The sequence below is a fragment of the Charadrius vociferus genome, unplaced genomic scaffold (assembly GCF_000708025.1).
Source record: "Charadrius vociferus isolate BGI_N301 unplaced genomic scaffold, ASM70802v2 scaffold185, whole genome shotgun sequence".
NCBI classification, from domain to species: Eukaryota; Metazoa; Chordata; class Aves; order Charadriiformes; family Charadriidae; genus Charadrius; species Charadrius vociferus.
The window spans coordinates 1,177,300-1,189,393 of NW_009648955.1; the positions used below are offsets into that span (position 1 = coordinate 1,177,300).

The 12,094-nt window shown below is 40.0% G+C and overlaps 1 protein-coding gene across 1 annotated transcript in view; it reads left to right on the forward strand.

Moving 5' to 3' along the window:
• Positions 1-12,094, forward strand: part of SH3BGRL2 (SH3 domain binding glutamate-rich protein like 2) — a 43,567-nt gene that overhangs the window by 651 nt on the left and 30,822 nt on the right. The window lies entirely within an intron of this gene.

Here is a 12,094-nt window from a genome sequence, read left to right on the forward strand (position 1 = left end):
CCGCCGCTCGCCGTCCTCTCAGCTCCGAGACCTCGCCCCGCACACCGGCATGGACCCGAGAATCAGCTGGATGTGTTTACAGGGTCTTAAAGATGATTAAAGTGGGCGAAACTTGCCCGCCCGGGAGGGGGGCTGAGCGCCTCGGGGCAGGGGGAGGCGGCCCCGGGGGGCGCCGCGGGCAGCGCTGCTCTGGTGCCCGCCGACGGCTGCAGGTGCAACGCGTAAATGCGAGGAGAGCCTGGAGACGAACTTGGGGCCAGCAGCACCTCTCCGCGCTAGCCAATGCTCCGGGAAAGGTACAGCCCCTTTCGAACTCGGTTTTGAAAGGCATCGCTGCGTCCTCTGCTTAATTGCAGCTCTTAACAGCTTTCTCTTGTTGAATTAATTATGCGTGTGACCTGTGAATTTCCATATTTTCATATAAAGTGACAGCGCTGACTTCCGTTAAGGCAGTCTTAGCGTAAGCGTTCTGCTGAATTTGTTCTTTAACTAGAAACATCAGCAGGATTTAGATATAATTGCTATTCTTTATGCTCCAGCAGTGAAGGCAGGGGCATTTTTGCGTTGCAGAAGGATGTAGTACTGTATTTTCCCATCTGAAGGTTTATTGTGTGTTCACTTCCTTCAGCCTTTTACTGGGCAATACTTGTTTTCAGTTCAGTGGCATGGTGACAGGTATGTGTTCTGATATGTTTTGGCATGAAGTGTTCAAAATGCTTAGTGGCTGCATTACAGCTAATAAAAACTAATTATCCATTTCAGTAGCCAACTGAGTAAACACAGAGCATCTTCAGAACTCTGTAATCCGTGTTCATCAAGCATCCGTAATAGAAACATCTCCTTCCCTGCATGGGCAGTTGGCTCATGCTGTGGTAGCTCAGTATTGCTAGGTTTAGTTTCTGTTTCATGCCTCATAGCTTGAACAATAATGCATAGTTTTTGTTTTTGTTGAAGGCGGGGGAAAGGGCCACATAATTAGTTCACGCGTATCTGCTGTTCTGACCAGTCTGCAAATAGGTTATTGATGGGAGTTTTTGATTCTGCTCTCTCCTTTTCCTGTGTCTGCCTGCAAGGTAGATATCCCGTTAGCAGCAGCAATATGACCCTCTTCACTATCTATTAACCCAGCAAGCCAAATCTGAGGTAGACAAGCAATTTAATTTAAACCTCAGTTCAGTTGCTGACTTTTTTTCTGGGTTGGATATCAAGAACGTTATGTTGGATAGCATAGGGATAACAGTTTACACACTGGTGATAGTTAACTTTCTTCATATAGACAGCAGTATGTCCGAATACAACCTAGCCAGAGAAGAATAGATAACTTAATGATTGAAGATGCTGTTACACAGGACCAGAGCTGTAATGTCTCTTTTCTGTCAGTTTTTCTTCATCTGTGTTATTGCAGTATTTAGGAACCTTCATTATGGGCTAGGTTCCTGCTGTGCTCAGTGTCGCATGCCTGGGGCTTTTTTCTGTGGGCTTTGCAGGGGTGTCCATAGATCACGGTTTAGTGATTGAAAAACGAAAAAAAACTATTATCAGCTGGTTATGTGGGAATCCGCATCTGGAGAAAAGGGCGGTTACTGTATGGCAGGTCTCTAAACAGGGAAGTTTTAAACTTATTTTCATCCTCCTGGAACTAAACATTAGTGAAAGGAAACAAGTGCTCAAGTCATGTAATTCCTTGTTGTCTCCTCCAGCCTTCATTCAGCACAACTACGTCAGCTACTTTTTGGGATCCTGTGCAATTCATGAGACAGGATGATTTCCCAGGCTAGAGAAATGAGTACCCCTTACAGATCCTACTCTGTCTCCTGCTAAAATCAGTATCAGAATCCACAGTTTAATTTCCACCTGTAGGTCTGCTTCAGTCAAATTGTAGGCTTGTGAGAGTGGATGTGGCCGAGATTCCTATTTGTCCTGCTGTAATTGACCAAAAACTTCTATATGTAATATCTGCTGATAAACAAAAAGCTATGTCATAGTGACACAATTGGCTTTCCTAATCTCACTAGAGATACTTTGTGAAATTACCTGTTATTTTAAAATGGAAAGTCTATCTAGTGTCTAGGGTAAGCTTTTGGTTTCTCTTGTTACCTCGCCAGCAGAGTGCTGTTAAAGCAGGGGCACTTCTCAGTCCTCTGTCGCCTTTGTGCCTCGAGTAAGACTGGTTTGAGTTTGCAGAGAGGGAGGGGTAAAGACAGTGATTTGCTAAAATAAAAATAATATGCAGCAATTTCCTTATGTTAACTGGTGAAAGAGATATTACCTAGCAAATATAATGAGTAAAACTCTTTGTGTATGAGTACTCCTTTTGAAGAATACTCAGGCCAAATGATAGGCATTTGGCTGAAACATTCCTGAGAAATATACCGGTTGTGTAGTCAGCAAAGGCTTCATTTTGCAGACATATAACTTTCCCTGGAAACTTTAAAAATGTTTATTGATCATGATACTTGGTGTAATTTATTTTGTGCTAACAAAGATAAAAATATGTAATAGTCATACATAATTCTAAGAGTTCAGTGCATAAAATGTTTTGGGGGTCATTCTGGAGAATGAGAAAAGGAAATAATTGGAGTGGATGAGAAGGAGCCAAGAACAATGTGAACCTTCCCTTCATTTGGTCTTGGATTTCTCCCTGCAGCATCTTCCTCACATCTGAAGGTTCTTAGACCCCTGAGAGGTTAATGGTAGTACATGGTTTTTGTTGTTTTTTAAAATAAAACTTGTGAACATAAATGTCTCATGAGCTTAAATGAGCTCACAGATCCTAAAGCTTAGTTGCTGTTTGAGTGGAAACGTTCATCTTCAGTGTTTGCAGAAGCTGGGCTGTGGGGTTTACCATGTAGGGATGCTGTAGACAAGTTCCTGAGACCTCCTTGTGGGAAGGGAGCAGAGAGACATTGTGTATATGTGTACATTTCATAGAATCATAGAATGGTTTAGGTTGGAAGGGACCTTAAAGATCATTGAGTTCCAGCCTCCCTGCCATGGGCAGGGACACCTCCCACTAGACCAGGTTGCTCAAAGGCCCATCCTGCCTGGCCTTAAACACCTCCAGGGAAGGAGCTTCCCCAGTTTCTCTAGGCAACCTGTTCCAGTGCCTCACCACCCTAAATTTCTAAATAACCTCGTGTTGTTTTAAGCATGCATTAGGCAGATCCAATTCAATCACAATGGGAAGCCTCTGAATAGGCAAGCAGGCATGTTTCTACAAGCCTTACTGCCTCCTACTTTTTCTGACCTGCATTTCTACTTGTTGTTGGTAAGTTGTGTCTCAAATTCCAAGCACTTCTTTGTAGGACTGGGGAGGCAGGCTTTGCTACTCCTCCCTGATAAGGACAATCGGTGTTGTTTTGTGCTTAGGAGAAAGGCTACCTTAAAATTAGCGTTTACTTTTCTCCCTCAGCAGGGCTTCACTGTTCTCAGGAAATAGTTTATGCCCTCGTTTTTCATCTAATCGTTCCAAGGTGACTGTAATTTAATCTGTTTCACATTTTTTAGTCTATCAATAAAAATTTACACTTATGCTACTCTACTGTGTATTGACTCAGTAAATGGTTTTCAGTGTTTTAAAGCAGCTCTACCTTTGACAAGAAGCTGATAGTATGAGCTAAGTAACTCTATGCCTGGAATTCCTACAATTACATAGAAACGTCAAACCAGAGGAGACTTCAGTCCTCTTGCAGTCAGAGGACTGAAGATCAGGTAAGGGGCATGTCATTGAAGAGCTTTCAAATAATGGAGAAACTTCAAACAACTGTCTCACTTGTACTTTCTCCTCAGTGGTAGTAATCTAGCCTTGGAACTTCGTCTGTTAAGCTGAACAGATATTACAGGGGAGTTACTGAAATAGTGGAACAGCAGGTAGAATCTCCTCTGACTGGTGAGAGATGCAAAACATTTTCCCATTGAAATTTTTGTGTGTTCATGAGACGTGAAAAACTCATAACTGAAACGATATTCCATTTAGTGTACAAGGGCAAGTGCTGGTAGCCATATTGTCTACAAGAACATGTGCAGGGGGACAGGGAGGTTTGGGAAGAACAGCACCAACCTGAAACGAATAGTCTTTTTAAAATGATGAAAACTTGGACTTTGACTCTTGCTACTGAACAGAATTATGAATTTTTTACTAGGAATCTCAATAAGATAGGTGCAGTTGTAGCTAAATTGTTTCTACGGCAAATATTAGTTTTATGAGACCAAAGCTCTGCTTTTGTTTAAGCATATTATGGAGGCCAAACAAATTGGAATTTTTGTTTCCTGGAATTACTTTAAATCACAGTATAAAACATCAGAATGTCGTGGTTGCAGTCATGTTTGGTTGGTTGGTTCATGTGTTGTTGGATAATGTAATGAAGACAAATACAATGCTAACATTCTTAAGGCTAAGCTTGTCTCCTAGCGATAATGATGAATTTCAACTCCACCCTTGTTTGTACAGTCATTGTAACTCAACATTCTCATAGCACTTCTCAGGAAGAACATGCTTCCTGTTGAGAGGTGTGGAATAGATTAATTTAGAATATGTTACTTCTAGAACATCCACCATCTAACAGGATTTTTTTGCCTCTCTGCCCCCCAAAAGCACACCAGTCAAAACTGAAAGTGGTTTGGTTGAGTGGTACAAGTGCCTTTTGTGAAAACTGCATTAGTTATGGTGGTCACTTGAAGGGATTTACAACTTGTAGCATGTGATTTACAGAAATTCAACTACCTATGATATAAAATATTAAGCTTTGCAAATTATAAACATTACCATGATTTTTTTAATATTAGAAGTTTGTGAAATCAGATCATAGCAGCAGGTAAGTTAGCTTTTCAGAAATGAGACAATAATCTTTACAATTAGAAGTCACCCTGCAATATTTACATGGGAAATAGCAGTATTTTAAATGCATAACTACAGTATTGCCTAGTGTCTGTCAGCATGTTGAGGATACACCTGTTGGATTAGATCCTCAAAGCCCAATGTATGAATCTCACATAAACATCATACTGTGTTACTTCACTTGGTCAAGGTGGTATAGAGTAGTGCTGTAGCAACAGCAGCGATACTGGAAGAAAAGTTGGATCCTTGCTCAGTCACAGGACACGTCATGCATCCGTGTCTTGGGCCATAGCAATTATATCGTGCCCATAGGAGAGATCTGGGAACTTTCTGGATCGAGTCCATTTGACTGACAGAATTAGTTTCCTCATCCTTCCTCAGGTTTCTTATTGTCAGGTCAGGTGGCTCATATTAATCTTTGCTGGCTTCTGTCAGTCCTGTTTTGCAGGGTTCATGTGGCATAGGGAGTTTGAGAGCCGGGCTCATGACTGTGACAGGGAGGTCAGCACTGAAGGATTTAGTTATTTGTCACCTGAAGGACTCTCTGTGGATCCAGGTCTCAAGTCTGTATTCCAAAGAAGTCAAAATTCTGGTTACACCCTCCTGCCTTGTGATGGAGAGAACTAAGAGCCTCTGAACAGCGTTTCAGATAGCTTGAGGAACATGCTCAGGAGGGAGTTGGGTGAGAACCCTAGTCACAAGGATGCAGGTGGAATTTAGACCGTCTGTGCATGGTATTCAGTACCTAACTGTTGCACCATTCTTGTGTGCTCTAGCGCTTTTCAAATATTGACATTTCTTGGCAGATAGTTTGTGTCAGAAATAATGCTACTGTGGAGAACGAGCTTTAGACTACATAGTGTCACAAGCAGTACAACCGTTACTGACCTTTGATTACAATTATAGCTGTAATAAAACTTCAAAGGAGGTATTGTTCTGACTGGGTTTCTGAAGACTGTTTGGAGTGTGTGTTTTGACTCTTCATTTACTGATCTGCTTTGTACAGGCAGGTTCAATGTCTCTAACAACTATATAGTAACTTTTCATTAAAGATTTAGCCCTCTATTTTTAATATATTTACATGGGTTAGAAAGAATAAAATGAGTAATAAAAAGCAACTTGTTAATTTTAAGAAAGTTTTTTGCCTCTCTTTTTCTATAGAGTACAACAGTGTCAAAGTGCAAGTCCCTGAATGGACATACTTCACAGATGGTGACCTATTCTCCTTAATCTTCCACCCATGTCATCAAAGCTTGGAAATTCATTTTCCTAACCCTGGTCACAGTGTCAGTGATTACATGAGGTTGCATATCACTGAATTTGATTACAATAATAAAAAAAACCCCAAACGTAATAATTAACTTGCATGCAATTTATTGGTACAAATGACTTTTGGATTACTTCTATTTTCCACGTTGTTTTGTGAAATGAAAATTAATTCGGGCACATAACTCACCTGTCCGTTTTCTAGGGAGTACAACCCAGGAGGAAAGGTAAGGAATGAAGCATATGCCACACTTTGGTCGTCCCCATTTTGTTGTCTGGCACTAGTACATCAACATATAAACTTGCCACATTTATAGCTGTCATCATCACGTTATTCTCTGCCAACATTGCTCCTGCAGAAACAAACTCCAGCAGAGGGGCAAGGCAGGCAGCTCTCATGCTGTAACACATTGGATCACTTCAACTGTTCGCTTCAGTGCTGCTGAACTGGAGCTCTTGGTACCAGCAGTTTTAATCTGGTGAATTTAAATTGAAAGCAGCGTGTTTTCCCTATGCAGTCTGTTGCAGTCTTGGTGTCTGGTTACTTGTCACTACAGAGGTTTCTCAGCCAAAGGACAATGAATTGAATTCTATTATGTGTGGGCATCACAGAACTGCTTTCCCAAAACTTGTTCAGCTGTTCTTCTGTAAACCTAGGTGACATAGTCACTTCCTCTCTAGATTTTATTTTTTTCAAGAAGTCTTATTTGGGCAAAATATGCTAAGCACCACAGCGTCAGTTTTTTGTTTGTTTTTTTTTTTTTTTTTTTTTTTTTTTTTTTTTCCTTTTGGAGCTAAGTATCTTTGTGAAAAGAGGTATTAAAAAAGGCTGTTAAATTCAAGTCAGTGCTGGACGAATGTGAATCCTGTCATCCGCTGTCATTTACTGTGATGTGGTGTCTAGTGTAGGAAATTGTAAGATGTGATCCAAAGCCTGTTAAAATTAGTAAAAACATTTTAATTGACCAGCTGGACTTTCATCCAAGCCAGGCGGCTTCCATACTTCACATTAAACCTAAATGGTGTCTCGTGTGTGTGAAAACTTCAGGACTTTAATAATGTGTATTGTTCTAAATGTTTTTATTCATGCATGTAAATTGTACAGTGCTGCTGGCTCAACTTGGAATTGCTCAAGTACTGTCTGCTAACATAAAATGTCCTCATTAGCAGTAGGGAGAAATGAACCTCGGGATATAATCTTCAACCTAAAATGAAAGAACTAGACTGTTGGTAGAATGGTTGTAGTGGACTCCTAAGCCTCTGTCCTTCAGCAAACCATAGGAAGAAAGTACCAGTTGCATGACTTACAGGACACATTCTTGGCAAGAAAAATGAATTTCCTGAATTTCCATCGTTCTGGTGTACAGGGAGGCTAGAAACAAATAACTTAGCTCTTGCAAAGTTATGTCTCCTTTCTATTCCTTAATGCTTCCCTGTTTTTTTAAATTTAAGGCTCTGTAGATAAAATTCAAGAAACGGTGAAGACCTACCAGTAAATGTGAAAGTGTACTAGTTGAAATTACCTGATAGTACCAAAGCCCAGAAAACAAAACTTGCCAATGTCATGGGACAATATTTATTCAGAGCAAATCAGCCTTCTTAGTATTTGTAAGAACTTAAAAAAAATTCCTATATTCTAACTGATATATTGAATATTCTGCTTCTAATAGTCTTGTCGAAGGTCAATTATATTGTTGAATAAATCCATTTCACTTGCTATGTGAATGCTTTTGATTTTAATTAAAATCAAAGCAAAAATTAAATCTCAAATGCAGCATGTTTCAGTTGACCTATGTTAAATTCTCTCTGGTACTCTTCTGTACAATGCATCTTCCAATTTAATTATTTGAGACATTTCTATTGATCCGAAGAGGAAAATGTAGAAGAAATTAGGATTTGTAGAAAAGTAGTCAGCATATAAGGATGTTCCTTATTGTATAAAATCAGGATCACTTTTGTCTTTAGCAATCTGAGTTCATTTTGGAGATAATGAATTGTCACAAAGCTGGTAACTTACACTGTATCAGTTTACTAGCAAATACACTAAGGGCAACCGTTTCCTCACCTGTAGCCTCAAGTGCTGGCCTCGTAAAGGAGTCTATCCAGAATTAAATACTGTGAGCTTTATTTTGCTTGCAGTGTGAAAGCTTGATAGGAAGAGTAATAAACACAGAAATGCTGTAGTCCTTGGAGTCTGTTCTTAGTTGAAATCTACTGTATCCAAAACCGTCGTTGTGTTCCAGTAAGTCAGTGTTTTTTACCAGTTTAATATTTGGTAAGTTTTAGAGAAGATAGTTTACATTTTGTGGGTCCCTTAATTTGGTGGATTTCCTTCTTGGCAAGATGAGGGGAAATGTAGAAGCGGTGGTAGCGTTTCTTACCTGTGACTGTCAATGGAAATAGTCTGCAGTTAGCTGCAATAGCTTGGAAGAGCTTCCGAGTTCCTTAGTAGCCATAAGATTCCTTAATCTTCTCTCCTGGTGTTGGTATGTTGTTTAGTCAGCACCCGTTGGATGGGCAGATGGAGTCACTGTTGACTCTTATTTCTAAAACAAACATCAGATGCATTTCAGTGGGGCTCGTGTAGGTGAGCAATCTGTGACCTGATCTTTCAAGGAACGACTCAAACTTGTTGGTGAACTTCAGGTGCTTTGTGAGGAAGGGATGACTGCGATACAAATGTAGTGCAGGCAACTCGTTTAACATAGTTTGCCCCATAGCAAGACAGCATGGATACAAAGCCTGCTTTCTTGCCTTTCTTGGGCTTTAGGCCTCCATCTGTGAAGTATTTTGGCATGAAATCTTTTGGTACTTCTGTTGAAGGCTGTGGCAGTGCTTTCATTCAGGTGTGGTGCTTTACTGTAAAAGTTATTTATCACCACTCTGAAGGGGCTGAGTCTAAATCATGTGGATATCCTTTTTTTGGGGGCGATAAGAGCTTTAATGATGAGGAACCTTCTTAAAACAAATTATTTCTATCTTGTTAGTGGGGGAAGAGAAAAACAACTGGATTTTACAACAGTTAACAAGCTTTATTTAGTCTAAATTTAATATTGTATTTCACTATGAAATAATTGAATTTGGCATGGAGCAAGGGGAGTAACTGTCTTGCTAGCTGATTTATGAAGAGAAGCTCTTGGGAGACGCAGGTTTTTTGGTGACTCATGTTAATCATCAATAACAGCATGCCCTTCTGTTGTTACCCATCTCCCTTGGGTAAGATAGAGCTTTTCTTGACAGTTAAGAGTTCCAGGATTTGTTGTTGTTGGTTTTGCTCTTTTACCTTTGGATAACTAATCCCCACCATTCCTAGGAAGACAACAGGGAAAACTGCAAATCTTTTCTCATTTTACTGCAAGGAATAAACTTGCAGAAGTTAATCCCAGGGAGTGACCTTTGCAAATGTATCAACCTGCCTTTTGTTTGAATATACATATGTAGATGTGTGTTTTTGCATGCACACATATATATTGAGATATACACACACTATATATAAATATATATTATATATTTATATCTGTGTATATGTGTGTGCATATGTTTCTTAACCACCAATAGATGTTAATTGTCATATTAGTAGTATAAGTAAACCACTAATTTTTGCATCCCCAGAAGAGAAATACAGATAATGTCCTGGTGCCTCACACTGGTTGCTCAAGATGTGTCAGCATCTGTCGGGGCCCTGTCAAAAATGACTGCTCCTTTATTTAAACAGCTGGACCTTATGGAATTTTAACCATGGATGTCCGTCTTCTATGTAAGCTAGAGCGCTAAAATCACGGTGCTTGCTCAGCTGTCTTTCTTATTCCATGTGTCTGGCCTACGCTTAAGTGTTTTACTTATGTAACTTATTCAGATAATGAGGTGCTTACAAAACCTCAAAATAGTTATATAAGATAATCACCGATATAATTGTGCTGGCTAATGGGAACATACAGTGGCATAAATATTGCCTTTCCTACCTAGGAAAAAGGTAACATCAGTGTGAACAATGTTACGGAGATTTTTATCTGACAGCTCTGACAGGGCTAGTGGTGGCAGTTTAAGACCTTACTGCTGATAACTTCAAAGTTACTCTTCTGCCTGTTGCAGAGCTGTGGGACAGAACGCGTGCCTGCATTCTAGTCTTTTTGGTTGCAGCCTTGTGTGTTTGCCTTTATGGGTGCTGAAGGTGGGCTACTAAGACATTGGACTGTGAAACTGAGCATCCGCAGCACCAGGACATGTCCAGTTTTGCTACTGTTGCAGGGGTGGTGACAACTTTTGGCAAGAGGAGAGTAGCAAGCTTCTGCTTGTGACAAAGCTTTAAACAGCCACAGTTTTTGGATGTCCCATTTCATGGGATTGTTCTGCTGCAAACTCTGCCAGCAGTTACCCTCAGAGCTTCAGTTTGGGCAGAGCCCTGAAACCGTGAACTTGTACTCCATATTAAATACAAATCAAAACATGTGATTGTGTATGTTTGCTTCACACATATTGATAAGTGTTTCTGGTTGGCTTTTGGCTTTTTATGCTTATACAAAAAGAACTTTGTTTATCTTCACATGCTAGGAGATACAGCCTGTTGTGATCCTTTTTACCAATCTGCTATGTAACACGGGTCTTCCGACTTCACTGGGTAGATCCCAGTTGAAGCAAGTGAACGTGACAAAAAAAATTCCTCAGAATTTAATGGTGGGAATTCCATCACAATGTCCACAAATTTGTTTTATATCCCGGCATTTTTGAATGCTGCAGAGGATGATATTGGGTATTATCTGTGCTATTAAAACCTTTCTGAGTGATTATTTGGAACAATTTAACAGTAACATTACAAATCAATAAAGACTGGTTTCTTAATTGGGATCTCTGTTTTTTAGAGAAAGGCAAGTGAATTTTCGTGTGTCTTCATTTGAAAGAAAGCTTTGATCTGAGAAACAATAGAGCATCAGCAACCGAAACCTGTCATTACTTTGCTGCAGGGATAGTGAAGTTATCATCCCTGTCTGATCTAAAGAAACACATTTCAAGTATGCATTAAACCTTTGATCTGGATCTGCATCTCCTAAGGTCAGACAGTCTTCCTGAAACATCTCTAATTGAGTGATCTGATATGTTTCTATAAAAGCAGAGACAGGAGCGGCAGTTGAAGGATTTAGATAGCATCAAATTCTTCAGTAGGAACCTGCTAGGAAGCTAAAATTAGTTAGAAAGGAGATACAAAACTAGTCTTTGATCAGAGAAGACAGCTGCCTTGAAGGCCCTGATGTGCAAGCAGTCCCTTCCTACCTAGTGAGACTGGCTTGCCTGCAGCAAGGTCTATTTTCTGGTAAAGGTGCCCAGCATCAGGCCCCGGGAGAGTCTGAAAATCTGTGGGTTTACTCAGCATAGTATTTATTCAGTGATACCTTTGGCTATGTGGAGGTGACTCCTGTTGACCTTACAGGAGATGTGTCTGCAGTTTATGGGACAATAATCAGATGGCTGCCGTGTTTGGAGATGCAGCTAGTCATTAAGAAATGGGACTGCAGAAATATAAAAGAAACAGGAATTTGCACATATGGAGCTGCAAGAACACAGAAGCTACACAGATGTAGTTGCGTTTGTTGAGAGAACTAACGCTGACATTTTTTAATAAAGTTAGAAGCCTTGTTCTGCTCTCACTTGAGTCAAAGGTAATTCTGTTATTGATCTGAATAATACCAGTGGCAGTCAGCCCTAGTTTAGAGAATGATATCAACAAACTCCATCATCCTAGCCTTACAAAAAACATACTGATAGGACTTTGCAGTAATGCAGTCCAATTTTATCTGAAATCTGACATTTGTCTAGAGCCGCAAATGTATTTTTCTGTTGCTATTTCATATACTGCTGGGAAAACCTGTAAATATCCATAAAAAACTTAGCACAACAAATTCTGAATTACTAGCACTATTGTTATGGCTGTTATTTTAAAGTGCATTATCAGAGGTGTGTATATCTGTAGTTGGCAGAATGACACATCTGTGCTGT